This window comes from Tupaia chinensis, unplaced genomic scaffold (assembly GCF_000334495.1).
Source record: "Tupaia chinensis unplaced genomic scaffold, TupChi_1.0 Scaffold000147_1, whole genome shotgun sequence".
Lineage (NCBI taxonomy): Eukaryota > Metazoa > Chordata > Mammalia > Scandentia > Tupaiidae > Tupaia > Tupaia belangeri.
In genome coordinates, this window is record NW_006159617.1 from 8,369,692 (window position 1) to 8,394,793 (window position 25,102).

Consider the following 25,102-nt stretch of genomic DNA (forward strand, 5'->3'; position numbering starts at 1 on the left):
GGGCCAGCAACTGGTGTAGTGGTTATGACACTGGACGCCTACGTGGCCGACTATGAATTGAGTCTTGGACCTGGTAGCTTGAAATTCATACTGGGTATATGTGCGTGCATGTGCAAAATCCCAGGGGAGAATAGAAGAGAAGGGATTGTGGCATTGCCACCTCCCCAACCCCCCACAGGGTGATTTCTCACTTTCCCTCTCACTGTCTCTTTTTCTCTCTGGTGAGCACACATACCCTATGATAAAAACCTTAAAAAAAAGTAAACAAAGATAAGTATACATATTTTCAGGTATTCCAAATACAAAATTCGATGTGTAAAAATGACCTGTTTACCTGTAAGTGATTTAGAATAATACAACTTTTGTAGACAAACAAAAACCTCTGGAAAACATCTAGGTAAATTTAATTTTCCAAGAATAAAAAGTTGATGTTTTGTAAAATCCTGGCTCTTTCTTTTAAACTATCTTGTGATTTTGTTTGTTTGTTTGTTTGTTTAAGAGAATCAAAATGGGACCAGCGGTTGATATAATGGCTATGTCTCTGGACTCCCATGTAGTTGACCACAGTTCGAGTCCCAGACCCAGTGGCTTAAACTCACCCCGGGTGTATGTGCGTGCGTGCCCAAGATCCCAAGAGTAGAATGGAGGAGAAGGGATTGTGGCATGGCCACAATCCTGGGGAGGGATTTCTTGCTTTCTCTCTCTTTCACTCTTTCTGGCTAGCACACGTGCCTTATAGCAAAAACCTCTCTAAAAAAAAAAAAAGAGAGAGAGAGAGAGAGAATCAAAATGATGTTTTGACAATTCATGAAAATTTTTCATTTCTTTCTCTCTCTCTCTTTTTATTTTTTCCTTCCAGTTTTTGCTATAGGGCATGTGCATTTGCTGGAGAGAGCAAGAAAGTGAGAAAGAACCCCTCCCCCACAGAGGATGGTCACACCACAGTCCTTTCTGCCATTCTCCTCTCCAGATTTTGGGCATGCATGCACACGCGGTCAGGGAGCTTCAGGTTCAAACCACGCATTTGACCAGGTGGGATCCAGCCATTTTTACCACTCTGCCACCAAGTGGTCTGAAAATTTTCCATTTCTACCATCGTAGTAAAAGAAAATATTTGGTCATTTAGTACAAAGTTGTCATGTAAGGCCAGAAGATGGTGTGGTGGTTAGGGCACTGGACTCCCACATGGACAACCAGGGTTCAAGTTCTGGACCCGGTGGCTTCAATTCTCTTTTTTTCTATGTCTCTCGTAGGCACATGTGCTCTATAGCAAATTAAAAAGAAAAGGTAATAATAAATAAAATTAGAGGAATCATTCTTTTAAAAACACACAACAAAATATCCATGTAGATGCTTAACCCTTCTAATTTATTTTTATCATTCTCCTACCTCTTTTTGTTTTTTCTTTGTCTTTCTTTTTTTTCTTTTTTTAATTTTGGAGTTCTCCTACATCTTAAACCAGGCAGAATTTTTTTTTAGAAATTATTTTATTCAACTTTATTTATTGATTTATTTTAGTTTGACCAGAGAAGGACAGAGTGAGAAAAAGAGAGAGAGAGAGGGTAAGTGAGAAAGCAAACTGCCAGGTCCAGGACTCGAACAGTGGTCAGCCATATGGGAGTCCAGCACCCTTAACTATCATGCCCCCTGCCAACCCCAAACCAGGCAGAATTAACTGTATTATCTTGCCTTAAGCAGTTTCTGAAAAGCTGAGTGTGTTCGAACTATTTTTTAAAATTTCAAAATATTCTCCTACTGTTATTCTCTAAAGCTGAGATTCCTGGTTGGTCTTGGGAAAAATATCTTAAAAAAAAAAAAAAAAAGTAGTAATTTCCCCCCCTCCAGGAGACATTTGCGAATATCTGGGGATGTAAGTTGATTGTCACAACCAGAGGAGAGAGTTTGCTTCTGGCATCTGGGGGGCAGAGGCCAGGGATGCTGGTGAACATTCTGCAACGCGCAGAACAACTCCCCACGGCAAAGAATTATCCAGTTCAAAATGTCAAGAGTGCTGAACTTGAGAAATACTGCTCCAAAGTTATTACTTTTACCCCTTAGGAATTCAGATATTTTCCTGCATTTGGCTTGCTCAGAGCCCTTGTATAAATAATTCCTATGTGAAATGATAACAATTAAAATACTGCTCTTGTTCCACCAGATTGATCCCAAGTCCTCTCTGCCTTGAAGGCAGGGCATACAGATCATTGCTAAGCTGTATTTAAAGTCTGCCTCAGTGCCTCATACATGAGGCTAATGACACGGGAAGTTTGGTCGTGATGAGGGAGATCTGAGCTCCTGAAGACTTCACGGGCCAAAAGAGAATTCTTCACATTCACCTGAAAGAATAAAGAGACTTGACTTCTTTTTCCTGGTTTAGATAATATTATACATTTGTATTGATTAAGTATAATTTTTATTTTGTAAGCTTAACTTTTTTTATAGACTGGTTTTGTCACTCCTCTTTATAATACGCACTTTGGGACCAGCAGGTGGCATAGTGGTTGAGGTGTTGGACTCCCACATGGCCGACCACTGTTCAAATCCCAGACTTGGCAGCTTGAAACTCACACCGAGCACAAGTGTGTCCATGCCCAAAATCCCCGAGAGGAGAATGGAGGAGATGGGATTGCAGCCATCCCCCTTGAGGGTTATTTCTCACTCACTCTCTCAGTGTCTCTCTGTGGCTAGCGCTGGCACCCTATAGCAAAAATCTGTCTTAAAAAAAAAAAAAATCCACCTTAACCGGGGTGTAAATGTCCATGAAAATGAAAGTTAACTAAATTACCGCATGAAAGTATTTTTCCAAGCCTCATGTCATCCTTTATGACTAAGCTCGGTTGGTTGGAAATAAACGGAGGATTTCGGAGTTTGAGGATTTGTGTGTGGGGTGTGTGGGATGTGTGGGGTGTGTAGGGATCTACCTGTAGGTTTATCTGCTTAACACCCCTCTTCCAGGAAATCATTTATCATTCTCCTACCTCTTTTTGTTTTTTCTTTGTCTTTCTTTTTTTTCTTTTTTTAATTTTGGAGTTCTCCTACATCTTAAACCAGGCAGAATTTTTTTTTAGAAATTATTTTATTCAACTTTATTTATTGATTTATTTTAGTTTGACCAGAGAAGGACAGAGTGAGAATAAGAGAGAGAGAGAGGGTAAGTGAGAAAGCAAACTGCCAGGTCCAGGACTCGAACAGTGGTCAGCCATATGGGAGTCCAGCACCCTTAACTATCATGCCCCCTGCCAACCCCAAACCAGGCAGAATTAACTGTATTATCTTGCCTTAAGCAGTTTCTGAAAAGCTGAGTGTGTTCGAACTATTTTTTAAAATTTCAAAATATTCTCCTACTGTTATTCTCTAAAGCTGAGATTCCTGGTTGGTCTTGGGAAAAATATCTTAAAAAAAAAAAAAAAAAGTAGTAATTTCCCCCCCTCCAGGAGACATTTGCGAATATCTGGGGATGTAAGTTGATTGTCACAACCAGAGGAGAGAGTTTGCTTCTGGCATCTGGGGGGCAGAGGCCAGGGATGCTGGTGAACATTCTGCAACGCGCAGAACAACTCCCCACGGCAAAGAATTATCCAGTTCAAAATGTCAAGAGTGCTGAACTTGAGAAATACTGCTCCAAAGTTATTACTTTTACCCCTTAGGAATTCAGATATTTTCCTGCATTTGGCTTGCTCAGAGCCCTTGTATAAATAATTCCTATGTGAAATGATAACAATTAAAATACTGCTCTTGTTCCACCAGATTGATCCCAAGTCCTCTCTGCCTTGAAGGCAGGGCATACAGATCATTGCTAAGCTGTATTTAAAGTCTGCCTCAGTGCCTCATACATGAGGCTAATGACACGGGAAGTTTGGTCGTGATGAGGGAGATCTGAGCTCCTGAAGACTTCACGGGCCAAAAGAGAATTCTTCACATTCACCTGAAAGAATAAAGAGACTTGACTTCTTTTTCCTGGTTTAGATAATATTATACATTTGTATTGATTAAGTATAATTTTTATTTTGTAAGCTTAACTTTTTTTATAGACTGGTTTTGTCACTCCTCTTTATAATACGCACTTTGGGACCAGCAGGTGGCATAGTGGTTGAGGTGTTGGACTCCCACATGGCCGACCACTGTTCAAATCCCAGACTTGGCAGCTTGAAACTCACACCGAGCACAAGTGTGTCCATGCCCAAAATCCCCGAGAGGAGAATGGAGGAGATGGGATTGCAGCCATCCCCCTTGAGGGTTATTTCTCACTCACTCTCTCAGTGTCTCTCTGTGGCTAGCGCTGGCACCCTATAGCAAAAATCTGTCTTAAAAAAAAAAAAAATCCACCTTAACCGGGGTGTAAATGTCCATGAAAATGAAAGTTAACTAAATTACCGCATGAAAGTATTTTTCCAAGCCTCATGTCATCCTTTATGACTAAGCTCGGTTGGTTGGAAATAAACGGAGGATTTCGGAGTTTGAGGATTTGTGTGTGGGGTGTGTGGGATGTGTGGGGTGTGTAGGGATCTACCTGTAGGTTTATCTGCTTAACACCCCTCTTCCAGGAAATCATTTCCCCAGCCGACTTGATGCAACTCTTGTCATGTCTGTGCTTTGTGTTCTTTTCATTCCCCCTCAATTATTTGGTCTAAAGCCAGGCACCTAACCCAAGTGGGATCAACCAGAGTTCTTTCTCCAGGGTTTTGAAACTCAAGACCCAAGGGTGTGGGCCGTAATGAAACTCGCAAGGCCTCCATGAGGATCCCGCCACTATGCGTGTTTCCTGCCATGTGGAGGACACCAGGTGTGCAGGAGAGCAGGTGGACGCCTGAGATGGAAAGGCAGGGTGGCCTCTGCCCTTTTCCCAGTTAGTCCTCAGGTCCTCCCATGGCGTCGGTGAGAAGACTCCCCAGATCCTTCTAACTTTCTCTACTTAAACCAGTTACAGTTCAGTTTCAATGACTTGTAGCCAAGAGAGTCACGACAACCCAGTGTCCTTACCTGAAAAGGAAACCCTCAAGCTCCCCACACACAGACGCTGCCAAAAGAAAATAGAACCAAAACCCTCAGGAGGGGGTTCCTGGTAATTAGCTTAGATTGCAACAAATGGCGTACACAGACTGTTGGCTCTGCATGTGTGCTCTAAGATTGGTGTTTACCCTATTATATTCCAATTTACGAATGTCATAAAGTGTATCAGTGAGCGAATGGAAACGAGCAAGAACACAAATATGGGGGGTGAGAGGTGTGTGCCTTGATGGAGCGATTCTTGAGACTTAAAAAAAAAAAGAATTACTTTCATTGTGTTGATAGTGAAGGGGGTACAACCCTATTCCTCACTTAAACTTGGTGTTGGTCGGGTATTTTTAGCAAATGAGTTGTCAGCAGAAAGGCTTCATTAGACCCATCAGGATATCTGCCCATGAAAAACGAATCCCAAACTGTACTGACAGTTTCCTTGAGCCAAAATGATGAAGCACCTCTGACAAGAGCCATATTGTGCTCCCCATGTGAGGAGCGTGAGGAACAAAAGAGACAGTTTGATCTTCATTTGGTCAGGTTAATATTGACACAGCTTAGAAACATCAGAAGTGTGTGATATACATGTACAGCAACCACTCTGGAGGTTTAGCTGATGGTTTCCATAAGTCAAAGTGGAACCCAGAAAAAGAAATAAGGTCTCCTCCCTTCTTGAAATAATGTTCAAACTAGATCATTTATTTTTACAAAATAAATAAATAAAAGAGAGCCAAATTGTTAAGGAAATAATGGCTTGTTCTAGTTTATTTGGGAGCTAGAGTGTTGCCCAGTTCTACCATTTCAAAATTAAAGCGTGCCTGGGGCCAGCAGGTGGTGTGGTGGTTAAAGTGCTGGACTCGCACATGACTGACCAGTTTTGGTCCCAGACCTGGTTGCTTGAAATTCATGCCATGTGCAGATGTGTGCATGTCCCAAATCCCAGGAAGAGAATGCACAAGAGGAGACTGCAGCATGGCCATCCCGCCTACTAGATGATTTCTCACTTTCCCTCGCACTTTCTCTCTCTCTGTGTCTCTCCAGCAAACACACGTGCCCTAGGGCAACAACCTGGGTGGGGAAAAGAATTAAGGGGCCAACAGGTGGCATGGTGGTTAAGAGTGCTGGACTCTCACATGATCCACCAGTCCCAGACCTGGCAGCTTGCGTTCTTACTTTCTCTCTCTCTCTGTCACTTCGTCCCTCTCTGGTCAAATGAAAATAAATAAAAATAAAGTTAAATAAAATAATTCCTAAAAAAATTAAAATAAATAAGTAAATAAAGCATGCCTAATATATGGGTTTTCCATTACCCATGTACCTTGTGTTATTTGTTCCCATAATGAAACACTTAAAAACATATGGGGGGGCAGCAGGTGGCGTGGTGGTTAAGGTGCTGGACTCTCACATGGGCAACTGCAGTTTGAGTCCCAGACTGACAGCTTGCCTTCTCACTTTCCCTCTCTCTCACTGGTCAACTTTAAAAAACATAAACATAAAAATATTAAATAATTAAAATAATTCTTTGAAAACAAAATATATATAAACAAAAAAGAAGCCCTTGAGGAAAACAAAAATCTAGCCCTTTCTTTACCAAGTCCTTAAATCTATACTGTAGAGGAAAATTGGGGTGATTCTGGGTCTCTCCATCAGGATAATGTAAATTAGCCTGAGCTAGTTAATGAGGTGATGACTTATTTGTCTTTAATTGGTTGTAAACTTCCCTCATCCAAGTATTTAATCTACTACTAACTGCTATGAGAGCCTGCCTAGGACCACTATTTTATGAAGTAGAGTAGTTCAGCGTCTTTGTCCAGGGCCACATCTGTGCAGGTGGAGGATCAGCCCTTTATAAGGGAGACAGGGAGGATGGGGCAGTGACTTAACTCACTCACTTCCATGTGGCCTGACAAACTCGCTGCATTTCAGGAAGTTCTTAACTTAAACCTGTGCTTTCTGATGAGCTAACTCCCAACTCTCTCTCTCTCTCTCTCTCTCTCTCCCTTTCTCCCTCCCCCCCTCTCTTCATTACTGATATGGTTATAGGAAATAATAGTTATTTGTCCCATGACATGAAAGCAGTGCTTGTCAGTTGTCAATAAACATGGAATCTCCTCCTCTACTCTTGAATTCTTCAACCCAAGCGAGGGCCTTACAGGAGCTTTCCTTCCTTTAATACTTAGGGTATGCTTGATCTAAATTGAAGCATCTGAAGACTGATGACAGCATTGTCGTTGTCTTTGATAATGGTGCTTTAACTAGGGAACTTTACTCTTGTAGGCTTCTCCCATTAAGACTTTTCTACTTGGTTAGAGAAAAGAGCAAAAATGAAATGAAACTTCTGTAGTCCTTCTACCCCTTGTAGAAATCCTAATTTCTCGTTCGTTTTCTGTGGGCTTTTGAACAGGAGAGAAGTAATGGAGCCAGCAGGTGGCATGGTGGTTAAGGGTGCTGAACTCTCACATGGCCGACTGCAGTTTGAGTCCCAAACCTGGCAGCTTGGTTTCTCACTTTCTCTCTCTCTCTCTGTCCTTCTCTGGTCAAATTAAAATAAGTAAATAAATAAAGTTAAATAAAATAATTCTTTTTTAAAAAAAGAAAGAGCAACCAGCTCCTTAAAAGGAAGAGGAAGAGGAGAAGTAATGTTGGAAGCAACTTTAGATAATGAGATGTTTACATATTGGATAGTAAAGTGGGATTCTTCTATCATTTGTGTGTCTAGGTTACCAGGACAAACAAAACCACACGAAGGTAATTCTGGACAACCTCTCCTCCATCCTGCCTTGTAAACAGGTGCATAAGGAACTTTCCAAAATCACACATTGCTGCAAGAAAATCACCTTCTTTATAAGAATTTCTTTGAGCTTTCAATTTTAGGCTCTTGCATGTAATTAATGATTATCCTACCTTTATATTTTATAGAGTAGATGAGAAACTGAATTTACTTATAAAACATGATAATATTGGACTGTCAAAAAATTTAAGCAGCATATTATTAGTGGTTGCCAAAATCAGGGATGTGACTTGCTTGCATATGGGAACAAGGAGAATCAACAGAAGTCAATGAAATAATAAAATACTACTTTTCTGTTAAGTTGAAAACTGGAGTCAGGACCTGCAGATGGCATTGTGGTTACATTGCTGGACTCCCATGTAGTCAACCATGGTCCCAGACATGGTGGCTTGAAACTCACGCCGGGTGTGTATGCGTGTGAGCCCAAAATCCTAAGAGGGGACTGGATGAGAAGAGATTGTGGCATGGCCATTCCATTCCTCCTGGGGGGTAATTTCTTGCTTTCTGTCTCTCTGGCAGGTGCACACACCCTTTGGCAAAAATGTCTCTAAAAACAAAACAAAACAAAACAAAAACTGGGGTCAGCCACAGTAGCATGGGTGACACAATGCTCTGTGATGCTGATGCTGTATGAGAAGTCCTGAGGTTTCCTTGAGCAGGTGGGGTACGTATGTACGTGCTTCTGATCCTGGCAGGCTGAGGCAAGGGTAGGAAGGCAGCGAGAAGATCCTGTTGGGAGTACTTCTCTCTTCCTCTCTATGTGTCTCCCTCTCTCTCGGAAGAAATAAATTGCTTTTAGAAAAGTAGGAGCAGGCTGTGGCATATTGGTAGCACAGCTGAACCGACATGGGAACAGTGCCATGTTCAAGTCCCGGAACCTCCCTGCGCATACCAGGCATGTGGGTGTGCCCTTGATTAGGTCAGCTGAAACTAGGCATGCCTGTCTTTCTTTATTTCTCGTTGTCTCTAAAACATGGCTGATCACAGTTCAGGCTATTTCTCATGAAAGAACAAAACAGACTTTAAAGAGAAAAAAATCTAAAGCAATCAGTAATATTTTTGGTGGTGAAAAATCTTGTCATTTAAGAATAATGTAGGAATTAAAAAGGCTCTGAAGTCAGACGAACCTGGGTTGGAATCCTATTTCTCACATGTATGAATTGTGTGACCACAGTGACTTCTCTTTTCAAAGCTTCCATTTTCTTAGTGCAGAACTGAGCTGATGTTACCTACCTCACTGGGGTATCGTGAGTTTAAATGAGATGTGGGAAAGCATTTACAGGGTACTGAATGCAGAGGCAGTACCGAATTAAATTATGTCAGTTGGGGCCAGCAGATGGCATGGTGGTTAAGGCACTAGACTCCCACGGTTCAAGTCCCAGACCTGGTGGCTTTCTTTCTCTCTTTCTCTTTCTCCTTCTCTGTCTTTATCTGGTGAGTGCATGTGCCTGTAGCAAGTTAAAATAATAATAATATTAAATAAATAGTTCTCTTAAAAGATTGTTAAAATTATCTAAGACAATATACTATTGCTTTAAATGAAAATTATATTGTTATGTATAAGTTACATATTCATCTATGTATTGTAGTATGTTTCATATTATTTTTATTGCCAAGAGTGGGAGTGGGTAAGGAATCACCTCTCAAAATGGTGTGATCATTCCACAATCCTTTTTCCTCCATTTCTCCTTTCATCAGATCCTGGACATACACCACACATGTGCAGTGTGTTTTTCAAACCTCTGGGTCCAAGATTTGTGATCTGGTTTCTCATGTACAACAATTAACTACTGCACTACAGGGGCAGCTCCTGGTGTTTTTAATTTTTGTAAAATATTTTTATGGAAGAGCTCTCTCCTTATCTATAAAGTATGATAATATGGGGCTAGAAAATAGCATGGTGGTTAAAGCACTGGACTCCCACATGACTGGCCATGGTTCAAGTCCCAGACCCAGTGACTTGCAGATCATGGTAGGTGCATGTGCGTGTGTTCCCAAAGTTCCAAGAGGAGACTAGAGAAAAAGGGGTTGTGGTGTAGCAATCCCTCCTAGAGGGTACTTTCTCACTTTCCCTCTCTCTGTCCCTCTCCAGAGTGTGCACACACCCTACAGCAAAACCAAACCAAAACAAAAGAATGATAGTACGTACTGTCTGACTCTATTTACCAAATGTGATGTATAGTATAGTTTTAATAGATGCAGTGAAGTTGACTAGGATGCCTTGGCTAGCTGAGAAAAATAACAATAGAATGTTTAAAAAAAAGATGGCTGAGAAAAGCATGGGAAATACCTTAACTTACCAATTAAAGAGTGTATGAAAAACAGGATAAAATCTCTCTTAATTTATGCATTTTGTGTTCTCATAAATCATTTTCCTGTCAAAATTATCAGACTTTATTATTGCTGAATATTTTAAACATCATAATGAAATTTTGGTAACATAAATCATAAAGCTTTCAGTTGGAACATTTGTATACATACCTCAGCATTTTTCTTATATCTTGATTTTTAAAAAAAAATAGCCCTCAGTCTAGAAATAAATCCGTGCGGAGTATAAATGTCAAATTACACTCTTAAATTTTAGTAACTCAGCAATCTATGCTGGCCCCATGCTTACAAGGTAGTTATGGATTGTCAAACTATATTTCTAAGACTTGCTGTTCTCAAAAATGCAACTGAACAATCTTGTGTTTTAATCTTGCTCATAATTTTTATGGACAACCATCGTATCTACAAGTGATAGCTACTTATTTGATTTTTCCATTTCTGCCAAAAAACAAGATTCCATACCCAACAAATCTGGGAGTAGCTTGTCCTTGACATTAAAAAATAATTTTTCACTTAATATAACCTTCAGTCCTTACCTTTTACTTGTAATTTGTAAGGGAGACAACTGCTTTGGATTTTGTGTGTGTAGTCTAGAATTCTGGACCTAAGTGAACGGTGTTATATTCACAGCAAAACCCACTGAAGGTCATTTGGAACTTGGAGGTGAAATGATGGAAGTAATGAGAAAGACTATCCATTGCTGATTTAGCAGAAGGTAAAATCACTGTGCCTTGTTTTTAACCTGCCAGAGTGCAATTGTACTTGCCAGAGAAAGATAGAGACCTGGGGAGAGAAGTGAGAATCCCACAGTGGGACATGGCCACACTTCAACCCCTTCTTCTTCATTTCTCCATCTTATTAGAATTTTGAGTACACATGCACTCAATGTGTGGTTTTTTTAAATTATAAATTACTTAATTTTATTTATTATTATTATTATTAACATTTTTAATTTGCTGTAGGGTACATTTGCTCACCAGAGAGAAAGAAAGAAAGAAAGAAAGAAAGAAAGAAAGAAAGAAAGAAAGAAAGCAAGCAAGCGACGCCTGAGATGGAAAGGCAGGGTGGCCTCTGCCCTTTTCCCAGTTAGTCCTCAGGTCCTCCCATGGCGTCGGTGAGAAGACTCCCCAGATCCTTCTAACTTTCTCTACTTAAACCAGTTACAGTTCAGTTTCAATGACTTGTAGCCAAGAGAGTCACGACAACCCAGTGTCCTTACCTGAAAAGGAAACCCTCAAGCTCCCCACACACAGACGCTGCCAAAAGAAAATAGAACCAAAACCCTCAGGAGGGGGTTCCTGGTAATTAGCTTAGATTGCAACAAATGGCGTACACAGACTGTTGGCTCTGCATGTGTGCTCTAAGATTGGTGTTTACCCTATTATATTCCAATTTACGAATGTCATAAAGTGTATCAGTGAGCGAATGGAAACGAGCAAGAACACAAATATGGGGGGTGAGAGGTGTGTGCCTTGATGGAGCGATTCTTGAGACTTAAAAAAAAAAAGAATTACTTTCATTGTGTTGATAGTGAAGGGGGTACAACCCTATTCCTCACTTAAACTTGGTGTTGGTCGGGTATTTTTAGCAAATGAGTTGTCAGCAGAAAGGCTTCATTAGACCCATCAGGATATCTGCCCATGAAAAACGAATCCCAAACTGTACTGACAGTTTCCTTGAGCCAAAATGATGAAGCACCTCTGACAAGAGCCATATTGTGCTCCCCATGTGAGGAGCGTGAGGAACAAAAGAGACAGTTTGATCTTCATTTGGTCAGGTTAATATTGACACAGCTTAGAAACATCAGAAGTGTGTGATATACATGTACAGCAACCACTCTGGAGGTTTAGCTGATGGTTTCCATAAGTCAAAGTGGAACCCAGAAAAAGAAATAAGGTCTCCTCCCTTCTTGAAATAATGTTCAAACTAGATCATTTATTTTTACAAAATAAATAAATAAAAGAGAGCCAAATTGTTAAGGAAATAATGGCTTGTTCTAGTTTATTTGGGAGCTAGAGTGTTGCCCAGTTCTACCATTTCAAAATTAAAGCGTGCCTGGGGCCAGCAGGTGGTGTGGTGGTTAAAGTGCTGGACTCGCACATGACTGACCAGTTTTGGTCCCAGACCTGGTTGCTTGAAATTCATGCCATGTGCAGATGTGTGCATGTCCCAAATCCCAGGAAGAGAATGCACAAGAGGAGACTGCAGCATGGCCATCCCGCCTACTAGATGATTTCTCACTTTCCCTCGCACTTTCTCTCTCTCTGTGTCTCTCCAGCAAACACACGTGCCCTAGGGCAACAACCTGGGTGGGGAAAAGAATTAAGGGGCCAACAGGTGGCATGGTGGTTAAGAGTGCTGGACTCTCACATGATCCACCAGTCCCAGACCTGGCAGCTTGCGTTCTTACTTTCTCTCTCTCTCTGTCACTTCGTCCCTCTCTGGTCAAATGAAAATAAATAAAAATAAAGTTAAATAAAATAATTCCTAAAAAAATTAAAATAAATAAGTAAATAAAGCATGCCTAATATATGGGTTTTCCATTACCCATGTACCTTGTGTTATTTGTTCCCATAATGAAACACTTAAAAACATATGGGGGGGCAGCAGGTGGCGTGGTGGTTAAGGTGCTGGACTCTCACATGGGCAACTGCAGTTTGAGTCCCAGACTGACAGCTTGCCTTCTCACTTTCCCTCTCTCTCACTGGTCAACTTTAAAAAACATAAACATAAAAATATTAAATAATTAAAATAATTCTTTGAAAACAAAATATATATAAACAAAAAAGAAGCCCTTGAGGAAAACAAAAATCTAGCCCTTTCTTTACCAAGTCCTTAAATCTATACTGTAGAGGAAAATTGGGGTGATTCTGGGTCTCTCCATCAGGATAATGTAAATTAGCCTGAGCTAGTTAATGAGGTGATGACTTATTTGTCTTTAATTGGTTGTAAACTTCCCTCATCCAAGTATTTAATCTACTACTAACTGCTATGAGAGCCTGCCTAGGACCACTATTTTATGAAGTAGAGTAGTTCAGCGTCTTTGTCCAGGGCCACATCTGTGCAGGTGGAGGATCAGCCCTTTATAAGGGAGACAGGGAGGATGGGGCAGTGACTTAACTCACTCACTTCCATGTGGCCTGACAAACTCGCTGCATTTCAGGAAGTTCTTAACTTAAACCTGTGCTTTCTGATGAGCTAACTCCCAACTCTCTCTCTCTCTCTCTCTCTCTCTCCCTTTCTCCCTCCCCCCCTCTCTTCATTACTGATATGGTTATAGGAAATAATAGTTATTTGTCCCATGACATGAAAGCAGTGCTTGTCAGTTGTCAATAAACATGGAATCTCCTCCTCTACTCTTGAATTCTTCAACCCAAGCGAGGGCCTTACAGGAGCTTTCCTTCCTTTAATACTTAGGGTATGCTTGATCTAAATTGAAGCATCTGAAGACTGATGACAGCATTGTCGTTGTCTTTGATAATGGTGCTTTAACTAGGGAACTTTACTCTTGTAGGCTTCTCCCATTAAGACTTTTCTACTTGGTTAGAGAAAAGAGCAAAAATGAAATGAAACTTCTGTAGTCCTTCTACCCCTTGTAGAAATCCTAATTTCTCGTTCGTTTTCTGTGGGCTTTTGAACAGGAGAGAAGTAATGGAGCCAGCAGGTGGCATGGTGGTTAAGGGTGCTGAACTCTCACATGGCCGACTGCAGTTTGAGTCCCAAACCTGGCAGCTTGGTTTCTCACTTTCTCTCTCTCTCTCTGTCCTTCTCTGGTCAAATTAAAATAAGTAAATAAATAAAGTTAAATAAAATAATTCTTTTTTAAAAAAAGAAAGAGCAACCAGCTCCTTAAAAGGAAGAGGAAGAGGAGAAGTAATGTTGGAAGCAACTTTAGATAATGAGATGTTTACATATTGGATAGTAAAGTGGGATTCTTCTATCATTTGTGTGTCTAGGTTACCAGGACAAACAAAACCACACGAAGGTAATTCTGGACAACCTCTCCTCCATCCTGCCTTGTAAACAGGTGCATAAGGAACTTTCCAAAATCACACATTGCTGCAAGAAAATCACCTTCTTTATAAGAATTTCTTTGAGCTTTCAATTTTAGGCTCTTGCATGTAATTAATGATTATCCTACCTTTATATTTTATAGAGTAGATGAGAAACTGAATTTACTTATAAAACATGATAATATTGGACTGTCAAAAAATTTAAGCAGCATATTATTAGTGGTTGCCAAAATCAGGGATGTGACTTGCTTGCATATGGGAACAAGGAGAATCAACAGAAGTCAATGAAATAATAAAATACTACTTTTCTGTTAAGTTGAAAACTGGAGTCAGGACCTGCAGATGGCATTGTGGTTACATTGCTGGACTCCCATGTAGTCAACCATGGTCCCAGACATGGTGGCTTGAAACTCACGCCGGGTGTGTATGCGTGTGAGCCCAAAATCCTAAGAGGGGACTGGATGAGAAGAGATTGTGGCATGGCCATTCCATTCCTCCTGGGGGGTAATTTCTTGCTTTCTGTCTCTCTGGCAGGTGCACACACCCTTTGGCAAAAATGTCTCTAAAAACAAAACAAAACAAAACAAAAACTGGGGTCAGCCACAGTAGCATGGGTGACACAATGCTCTGTGATGCTGATGCTGTATGAGAAGTCCTGAGGTTTCCTTGAGCAGGTGGGGTACGTATGTACGTGCTTCTGATCCTGGCAGGCTGAGGCAAGGGTAGGAAGGCAGCGAGAAGATCCTGTTGGGAGTACTTCTCTCTTCCTCTCTATGTGTCTCCCTCTCTCTCGGAAGAAATAAATTGCTTTTAGAAAAGTAGGAGCAGGCTGTGGCATATTGGTAGCACAGCTGAACCGACATGGGAACAGTGCCATGTTCAAGTCCCGGAACCTCCCTGCGCATACCAGGCATGTGGGTGTGCCCTTGATTAGGTCAGCTGAAACTAGGCATGCCTGTCTTTCTTTATTTCTCGTTGTCTCTAAAACATGGCTGATCACAGTTCAGGCTATTTCTCATGAAAGAACAAAACAGACTTTAAAGAGAAAAAAATCTAAAGCAATCAGTAATATTTTTGGTGGTGAAAAATCTTGTCATTTAAGAATAATGTAGGAATTAAAAAGGCTCTGAAGTCAGACGAACCTGGGTTGGAATCCTATTTCTCACATGTATGAATTGTGTGACCACAGTGACTTCTCTTTTCAAAGCTTCCATTTTCTTAGTGCAGAACTGAGCTGATGTTACCTACCTCACTGGGGTATCGTGAGTTTAAATGAGATGTGGGAAAGCATTTACAGGGTACTGAATGCAGAGGCAGTACCGAATTAAATTATGTCAGTTGGGGCCAGCAGATGGCATGGTGGTTAAGGCACTAGACTCCCACGGTTCAAGTCCCAGACCTGGTGGCTTTCTTTCTCTCTTTCTCTTTCTCCTTCTCTGTCTTTATCTGGTGAGTGCATGTGCCTGTAGCAAGTTAAAATAATAATAATATTAAATAAATAGTTCTCTTAAAAGATTGTTAAAATTATCTAAGACAATATACTATTGCTTTAAATGAAAATTATATTGTTATGTATAAGTTACATATTCATCTATGTATTGTAGTATGTTTCATATTATTTTTATTGCCAAGAGTGGGAGTGGGTAAGGAATCACCTCTCAAAATGGTGTGATCATTCCACAATCCTTTTTCCTCCATTTCTCCTTTCATCAGATCCTGGACATACACCACACATGTGCAGTGTGTTTTTCAAACCTCTGGGTCCAAGATTTGTGATCTGGTTTCTCATGTACAACAATTAACTACTGCACTACAGGGGCAGCTCCTGGTGTTTTTAATTTTTGTAAAATATTTTTATGGAAGAGCTCTCTCCTTATCTATAAAGTATGATAATATGGGGCTAGAAAATAGCATGGTGGTTAAAGCACTGGACTCCCACATGACTGGCCATGGTTCAAGTCCCAGACCCAGTGACTTGCAGATCATGGTAGGTGCATGTGCGTGTGTTCCCAAAGTTCCAAGAGGAGACTAGAGAAAAAGGGGTTGTGGTGTAGCAATCCCTCCTAGAGGGTACTTTCTCACTTTCCCTCTCTCTGTCCCTCTCCAGAGTGTGCACACACCCTACAGCAAAACCAAACCAAAACAAAAGAATGATAGTACGTACTGTCTGACTCTATTTACCAAATGTGATGTATAGTATAGTTTTAATAGATGCAGTGAAGTTGACTAGGATGCCTTGGCTAGCTGAGAAAAATAACAATAGAATGTTTAAAAAAAAGATGGCTGAGAAAAGCATGGGAAATACCTTAACTTACCAATTAAAGAGTGTATGAAAAACAGGATAAAATCTCTCTTAATTTATGCATTTTGTGTTCTCATAAATCATTTTCCTGTCAAAATTATCAGACTTTATTATTGCTGAATATTTTAAACATCATAATGAAATTTTGGTAACATAAATCATAAAGCTTTCAGTTGGAACATTTGTATACATACCTCAGCATTTTTCTTATATCTTGATTTTTAAAAAAAAATAGCCCTCAGTCTAGAAATAAATCCGTGCGGAGTATAAATGTCAAATTACACTCTTAAATTTTAGTAACTCAGCAATCTATGCTGGCCCCATGCTTACAAGGTAGTTATGGATTGTCAAACTATATTTCTAAGACTTGCTGTTCTCAAAAATGCAACTGAACAATCTTGTGTTTTAATCTTGCTCATAATTTTTATGGACAACCATCGTATCTACAAGTGATAGCTACTTATTTGATTTTTCCATTTCTGCCAAAAAACAAGATTCCATACCCAACAAATCTGGGAGTAGCTTGTCCTTGACATTAAAAAATAATTTTTCACTTAATATAACCTTCAGTCCTTACCTTTTACTTGTAATTTGTAAGGGAGACAACTGCTTTGGATTTTGTGTGTGTAGTCTAGAATTCTGGACCTAAGTGAACGGTGTTATATTCACAGCAAAACCCACTGAAGGTCATTTGGAACTTGGAGGTGAAATGATGGAAGTAATGAGAAAGACTATCCATTGCTGATTTAGCAGAAGGTAAAATCACTGTGCCTTGTTTTTAACCTGCCAGAGTGCAATTGTACTTGCCAGAGAAAGATAGAGACCTGGGGAGAGAAGTGAGAATCCCACAGTGGGACATGGCCACACTTCAACCCCTTCTTCTTCATTTCTCCATCTTATTAGAATTTTGAGTACACATGCACTCAATGTGTGGTTTTTTTAAATTATAAATTACTTAATTTTATTTATTATTATTATTATTAACATTTTTAATTTGCTGTAGGGTACATTTGCTCACCAGAGAGAAAGAAAGAAAGAAAGAAAGAAAGAAAGAAAGAAAGAAAGAAAGAAAGAAAGAAAGCAAGCAAGCAAGCTGCCAGGTCTGGGACTCAAATTGCGGTCGGCCATGTGGGAGTCCAGTGCCTTAACCACCACGCCACCTGCCAGCCCCCAGCATAGTATTTTTAAGCCTCTGGGGTTGAGATTTAAACCATGGTCAGCCATATGGGAGCAGGCTCCCTTAATAACTAGGCTACAGCACTGTCCCTAAAAGCTGTTATGTGTATAGTGGCAAACAGAAGCTCATTCATTGAGTCTAATTTGGGATTAGGGATAAAAAATCTACTACTGAGCTAAACACTGCCTTCCCATATGTTTTGTATCTTCTGTCATTTTTTTGCTTTGCTTCATAGTTAACTTTGTTCTTCAACTGTTTTTCTATTGGTATGTCTACTTTTTCTCATTGACTTATATAAACTGTTACTCTCAAGGAGAGTTCCCAGTTTTTTTTTTTTAATTCACAAGTTTTTTTTTTTGCATTTTTTTATTTTTATTATCAAACTGCTGGTTCCCTCTAATTATTTTTTAAAACAGTCCATCACTATTTCTCCTTTTGCTTATAAAAAGACTTTACACATCATGAAATACTTCTCAGACCAATCCAGTTGAAAATACTATACATGTCCTCATCAACAGGTAATAAACCATATTTGTTTCTCATCAACGTCCTGCCTCTCTATTGTTCTCTTGCTATCTTTCTCTATCCTCTTCACCTCCTCCATTCCACACTGTCCTATTCTCGTTAAATACCTTCACTGCTTTTATGTCCTCCAATTTTTTGCTCTCTACCGTAGAATGCGGATAGTTGGTATATATTGAGTGGATACATACAATATCTTTCTTTCATAGCCTGGCTTACTTCACTCAGCAATAGATCCTCCATATCTGACCACTTTCTATCAAATGGCAGGGTCTTGTTATTTTTTATGGCTGAGTAGTATTCCATAGAGTATATATACCACACTTTTCCAATCCATTCATCAGTTTGTGGACATTTAGGTTGGTTCCATGTCTTGGCAATTGTGAATAATGCTGCAATAAACATGGATGTGCAAGCACTTTTCTGACTGAGCGTTCTCCTGTCTTTTGGGTAAATACCCAGAAGTGGGATTGCTGGATCAAATGGTAGTTCTATTTGTAGATCTTTGAGGAACCTCCATATTGTTCTCCACAGTGGTTGAACTAGTTTACATTCCCACCAACAGTGGAGGAGGGTTCCCTTTTCACCACATCCCCGCCAACACTTATCACTTTTTATATTCTTAATCTTTGCCATTCTGACAGGGGTTAGGTGGTATCTCATTGTGGTTTTTATCTGCATTTCCCTTATGATGAGGGATGTCGAGCATTTCCTCATATGCTTTTTGGCTGTTCGTATGTCTTCCTTAGAGAGACTTTTGTTCAGCTCACTTTCCCATCTTTTAATCGGGTTAATCATTTTTTTTCGCATAAGGCACTTGAGTTCCCTATGTATTCTCGTTATCAGTCCCTTGTCTGAGGCATATTTAACAAAAATATTTTCCCATTCTGAGGGTTGTCGGTTCACACTTGTTACTGTGTCCTTTGCTGTGCAGAAACTTCTTAGTCTAATATAGTCCCACTTGTCTATTTTAGGGATTATTGCCTGTGCTTTGGGAGTCTTATTCAAGAAGTCTTTGCCTACTCCAATGTCTCCCAGAGTTTCCCCAGCATTTTCCACCAGTAGTTTTATTGTCTGAGGTCTTAGGTTCAGATCTTTGATCCATTTTGAGTTGACTGTTGTTAATGGTGAAAGATGGGGGTTCAGCTGGTACCCAGTTTAGCCAGCACCATTTACTAAAGAGGTTTTCCAAAAATATGGAACACTTCACGAATTTGCGTGTCATCCTTGCACAGGGGCCATGCTAATCTTCTCTGTATTGTTCCAATTTTAGTATATGTGCTGCTGAAGCGAGCACCCCAGTTATTTCTTCAAGAGAAATTTTTGCTATATGTGTGCTCACCAGAGAGACAGAGACAGGGAGACAGAAAGAAAGAAATCACATCCCGGGGGGGATGGCCATGTCGCAATTTCTTCTCCCCCATTCTCCTCTCGGGATTTGGAGCACACATGCCCTTTATGAGTTTCATGCCACTAGGTCTGGGACTCACACTTGGTCAGCTATATAGGAGTCCAGTTATGTAACCATCCCTCTATCTGCTAATCCTATCCCAGTTTTTTTTTTTTTTTGTAAATTAAATAATAATAATTGCATTGGGAAACTTTTAGTGGGTTTTAAGCAAGAGAGTATAATTATTTGACTTACTTTTTTTTATTATTTAGGCTTTTTGCCTTAGGGTGCATATGGCCACCTGAGAGACACAGAGAGAGAGAGAAAGAGAGAAAGGGAAAGTGAGAAATCACCATACACACACACAGGGACGGGCACGCTGCAGTCTCTTATCCTCTATTTTCCACTCAAGTTTTTGGGCACACGTGCATATGTACCTGACGTGATTTTCAAGCTGTTGGGTCCAGAACTTGAACCACAGTCAGACATGTGGAAGTCCAGCAATTTTGTCACCACACTACCTGCTGACCCTTTGGTTTACATTTTTTAAAAGACAAAGTCTCACTCTGTTGTGATCCTCCTGCCTCAGTCTCCCAAATAGCTGGGACTACAGGTGTGTATCATTGATCATGGCTTTCAGGTTGGTCCAGAAATCAAACCTGGGCTTCTTGTGTGGCTTCAGCCTGCTGTTCAACAGTGTCTAGTAGTGTGTACTACTGCACTATGCCTTGATTTACCTTTTTAAAAGTTACTTCAAAACTATTTGGAAAAATTATTGTAGTGAGACAAGAGTGGCCCTTGGGAGACCAGTTAGGAAGCTGCCACTGAAGTTCATGCAAGAGATAATGGTGTCTAGGACAGCAGTGGAGATAGAGAGAACTTGAAGCTATATTTGGACTTGAGATATGTTTGAAAGGTAAATTTAATGATGATGAATAATTCATAATTTGATGATGAATTGTGTGAGGAGTGAGGGGGGAAATCAAAACTAATTTCTTCATGTCTGGCTGGATCACTGGGTGATTGGTGGTACCATTTAATGGTTTAAATGAAATGAGAAGGGGGGGTTCATATTTTATTTGAGGTGATTATTAAACATTAATTTGGCACTACCATGTAGACAGACATGGTCAGAGTTCAGAGGATGTGGACTCAGCTGTCAGTGGCAGATAGATAATTTTAAAGCTTTGAAACTGAATAAGATCACCAAGGAGAATGTGTAGACAAAGAAGAGAAAGGAGCTGGAGATTGGCAGCAGTGGCTCAGTGGTAACACAACATTCTGTGATGCTTGACCATGTGGGAAGGCCCTGGGTTCGTGTCCCAAGGTCTCCCTGAGAATTTCAGGCACGTACATATATTCCTATGATCCTGATTGGCTAAGGCTGGGGGTGGATCATGGCATGAGGAACTTTTCTTTTTCTCTTTTTTTTTTCATTATTCTCCCACAGCTTTTTAGTAGTTTCTAAAACAAACCATTCTGACCACTCTTAATAAGCTGCTAGTGCCAAATAGGGTACAATCAAACATAAGCTGACCATGATCAAAGCCCCAACATGAGGAACTTTTAAGGGGTGACATTCTCTCTCCCTCTCTGTTTCTCATAGAAAAAATAAAATGAGGGCAGTTAGCGTAATGGCTATGTCGCTGGACTCCCACATAGTTGACCGCGGTTCGCGTCCCGGACTCGGCAGCTTAAAATCACGCCGGGCACGTGTGCATGCATGCCCAAGATCCTGAGAGGAGAATGGAGGAGAAGGGATTGCAGCATGGCCATCCCCACAAAGGGCTGTGACAGAGAACATTGCCATTCTTCCTAACTGGTGGGGTTAGTCTGGGATTTTGCCAGTTAATTCCCACTTGTAACGAGTAGTAAAATAATTCCCTAAATTTCACACAGCAATCCTAGACCAGGGTCACGAACATAGAATATGTTAAGGACCAGCAGATGGTATAGTGGTTAAAGCAGCCAGATCCCACATGGCTAACCACGGTTTGAGTCCCAGACCCAGTGGCTTGAAAATCATGCCAGACTCATGTGTGCATGCCCACAATCCAAAGAGGAGAATGGAGGAAAATGGATTGCAACGTGGCTGTCCCCACAAGGGGTGATTTCTCACTTTCTCTCTCTCTCTCTCTCTCTCTGGGGAGTGCATGCACCATATGATAATTTAAAAAATAATAATAAATAAAGGCAAATACAGAGCATGTGTGTGTTTGGGGTGTGGGTGGTAAATTAAAGGGGAGGGGTTCCCTTTATTTTTCTAAACCCTCAGCAAACTGACTAGGCATTATAGATCTGTATGCACATGTATTTTAACTTAAGGTAGGGAAAACATTTTGGAGACATTTGAGCAGATTAACAAATAGTATTTGTATACATGTAACTAAAACAGTAATTTATCAGGTAGAAGGCAGATGGGGAGAATAAAATGCCAACCTGTATGTACAGTTGGGTTGTGTTGATGATGAAGTGCTGTTTACTCAGGGCCAGGCTAGCTTGTCAGCAACATAAGAGCCATCGCAGCACATGACTCCCCGCGTAGCTAGAAGACAATAATAAATTATGTCCTATGCAAACAGCACCGGCATAAAAGCAGAACAAACACACTCTGCCTCTTGGATTTCTGAAGATTCTCACTCATTCCCTTGTTTCATTCTGTTTTAAACATGAAAACCCTGACATTATTCGAAGGCCAATAATATCGAATCTGGCTCGGACAATTTTATTAGCATTGATAGGGTGTAAGTACATTATACACAACCTGTTTGGGGGTTACTATAAGATGTAAGCATTTTATTTCTCTAATATGCCTGAGTGATGCACATCATTTTTTTACACCAATATTTCATTTGGTTCTATGAAATTTGAGGCCCACCAAAGGAAAACAGTGTTACACAAAGGAGCTTGAGCATAAGAATCCCTTGAAGAACATGTTGAAAATACAGAGGGCTTGATCCCAACCTGTTAAATAAGACCATCTAGCAAAGGAGCCCAGAACTAAATACCCCAGGATGATTTTTATGATGAGTGGTAACACAATGCTCCAGGTGCCGTGGCCACATGGGAAAGTCCTGGGTTCGCATCCTAGAGCCTCCCTGTAAAAGCTGGTGCACCTGCCTGCCAGTGATCCTGGCTGGCTGAGGCCAGTGGTGAATCATGGCATGAAGAACTGTTGGGGGAGGCGGGTGCTTCTTTCTCTCTCCCCTTCTCTCTCTCTCTCTCATGGAAAAAGTAAAAGTAAGTAAATTTAAACATACACACATATTGGTCTTAATAGTAATAAAATAATATTAATAACCTATTGAGAGAGTCCAAAGGACTGGTTCTTAGGAAAATGTATCAACTAATAAATTAATAAATCCCTCCCTAGAGCAGTGCTTTACAGATGTCAGCATGCATTTGAATCACCTGGGGTTGGTGGAAAATGCAGACTCTGTTTCAGCAGGTCTGGTGCTTGGCCTGACTCTGCATTGTAACAAGTGCCTGGTGCCAACAGTGTTGCTGGACCTGAGTCCTGCAAGCTCCTGGAGCCATCAGTTTAACAGAGAGGAATCCACTTGGACTGGGGCTCAGCCACCAGTTTCGAGTAGCAGATGTTGCATTGGCTTTGTGTAAGACCGATTCTACTGGATCCTAATCTTGTGCTCAGAAAGCGGTGAAACCTGTCCCCTTGTTTGAGTGACACTGGAGTGCGTGATAATTGTTAATACGTGTGAAAATCTCTTAGAAATGTGTCTTCTTTCAAGGAGTCATAAAAGTGCTTTCCTTTCAAAATATTTTTTCATTATGGATGTTAAAAGCCCCAAACAGACCAAATTGAGATTAACGTCTTTTTTTTTTTGCAAATAAGTTAGTTTATACCTCTCTTTAGTAAAAGGGAGAATGAAGAGAGAAAAAATGTTTCAGAAGAAAATGACAATGCACTCATCACTAGATTCTAGCTTTGTCCATGTTTTCAATTTAAGATCTTTCGTGAATCAATGGAAGGGAGGGAGGGGAAAGGGGAAGGAAAAACAAGTGGAAGTATGCTTAATTGACAAAAAATGAGCAGCTGATGCTGATGCTAATGTATATAGTAATATCTTTGTCTTGACTGACATGCATAGTATTTGTGCTGGAAAAAGAAATATTGTACACTGTAAAGACATATGATTAAATGTAAATAAATAAATAAGAAAAAAGAAAGAAAAAAAAATTAATAACAAAATAAAATAAGCTGTTAGTTGATTATATATGGTGATCATATATATATTATATATATATACACATACATATACACACACACACACTATTTTATACAAGGGGACTTTAAGAAGTTCATGGAAAATGAAATTAAAATATTACTTCATTTTGGTGCAAAAATTTTTGAAATCCATGCATTATTTTTTCTGATACACATTTTCCATGGAGTGTTTGAAGACCTCACACATACATAAACACCTACACACACTATGGAAGAGGATTGTAGATTATATAGCATGGGTTTATCTCATGCATATCTCTCTCCAGTCATTCAACAAACATTTCCTGAGCAACTAGTATATGCCGAGTAGTATGCTAGGGGCTAGCATGTGATCCTCATTGTACTTCTTTATCATGCAGACAAAGTGGATCTTGCTGCAGTTAATAAAACTCGAAGAGGCCAGAACTTTTTCTGTGACTGATGTGAACCTCAAGTCTGGATGCTTTTGTAATTATTCAGTCCTCCATAGCTACCACATAGAGCTGGCAGATCTGACATTGCAGCTCTTCAAAACTTTCCTGGACTTTTATACTGGAATAAAAATCACTCAATGTGGGGCCAGCAGGTGGTGTGGTGTTTAAGGGTGCTGGCCCACATGGCCAACTGCTGTTCAAGTCCCGGACCTGGTGGCTTACGCTTACTTTCTCACTTTCCCTCTCTCTCTCCTTCTGTCCCTCTCTGGTCAAATTAAAATGAATAAATAAGTCAATAAAGTTAAAAAAAATAATTCTTTAAAAATAAATAAATCACTCAGTGAACGCCACTAAATTCAGCCTTAGAAATTTCTGCTTGGAGGTAATAGCAATCACTAGAAAACAGAATTATAGGAAAGAACATTTGTTCCTTTTTTTTTTTAAGTGATTGTGATAGTAGTCAGCAGACACTCTTTTATAGATCTTCAAAATGATAAAAGGAATACAAGTAAGTATTTAAATAAATATTTTAGGAAAAATATGTTTAGGTATTTGTTCCTTGTTCAAAATGTTCTTTTGTTTTTTAATTTTCCAGAGGGAATATGTGCCCACAGAGAGAAATAGCGAGAGAGAGAGAAAAAGCACCCCTCTTGGGGGATAGTCATGCCACAATCTCTCCTCCACCTTTCCGGATTTTGGTCACACATCCACATGCACCTGGTGTGATTTTCAAGGCACCATGTCTGGGACTCAAACTGCACACTCGACCGTGTGGGATCCTCCTGCCTTAACCACGTCACTGGCTGGCTCCAAGCAATTCTTTTTTTTTGAAGAGATTTTCACTGTAGGGCGCGTGCGCTCGCCAGACAGACAGAGAGAGACATAGAGACAGAAAGCGAGAAATCACCCCCCAGGGGGGATG

General features: G+C 40.2%; 1 long non-coding RNA gene and 1 other non-coding gene across 2 annotated transcripts in view; both read right to left on the minus strand.

The window, feature by feature from the left end:
- Window positions 1-3,748: 3,748 nt before the first annotated feature.
- LOC114007284 (uncharacterized) overlaps window positions 3,749-25,102 on the minus strand; it is a 52,343-nt gene continuing 30,989 nt past the window's right edge. The window contains exons 2-3 of the long non-coding RNA XR_003548914.1: window positions 21,961-22,066; window positions 3,749-3,925 (exon numbers count right to left, since the gene is read on the minus strand). This is a non-coding gene — a long non-coding RNA (uncharacterized LOC114007284). The remainder of the gene's footprint in view (window positions 3,926-21,960; window positions 22,067-25,102) is intronic.
- LOC114007297 (U6 spliceosomal RNA) lies at window positions 19,322-19,428 on the minus strand. The gene has a single exon (XR_003548922.1). It is a non-coding gene; the product is annotated as a U6 spliceosomal RNA (small nuclear RNA).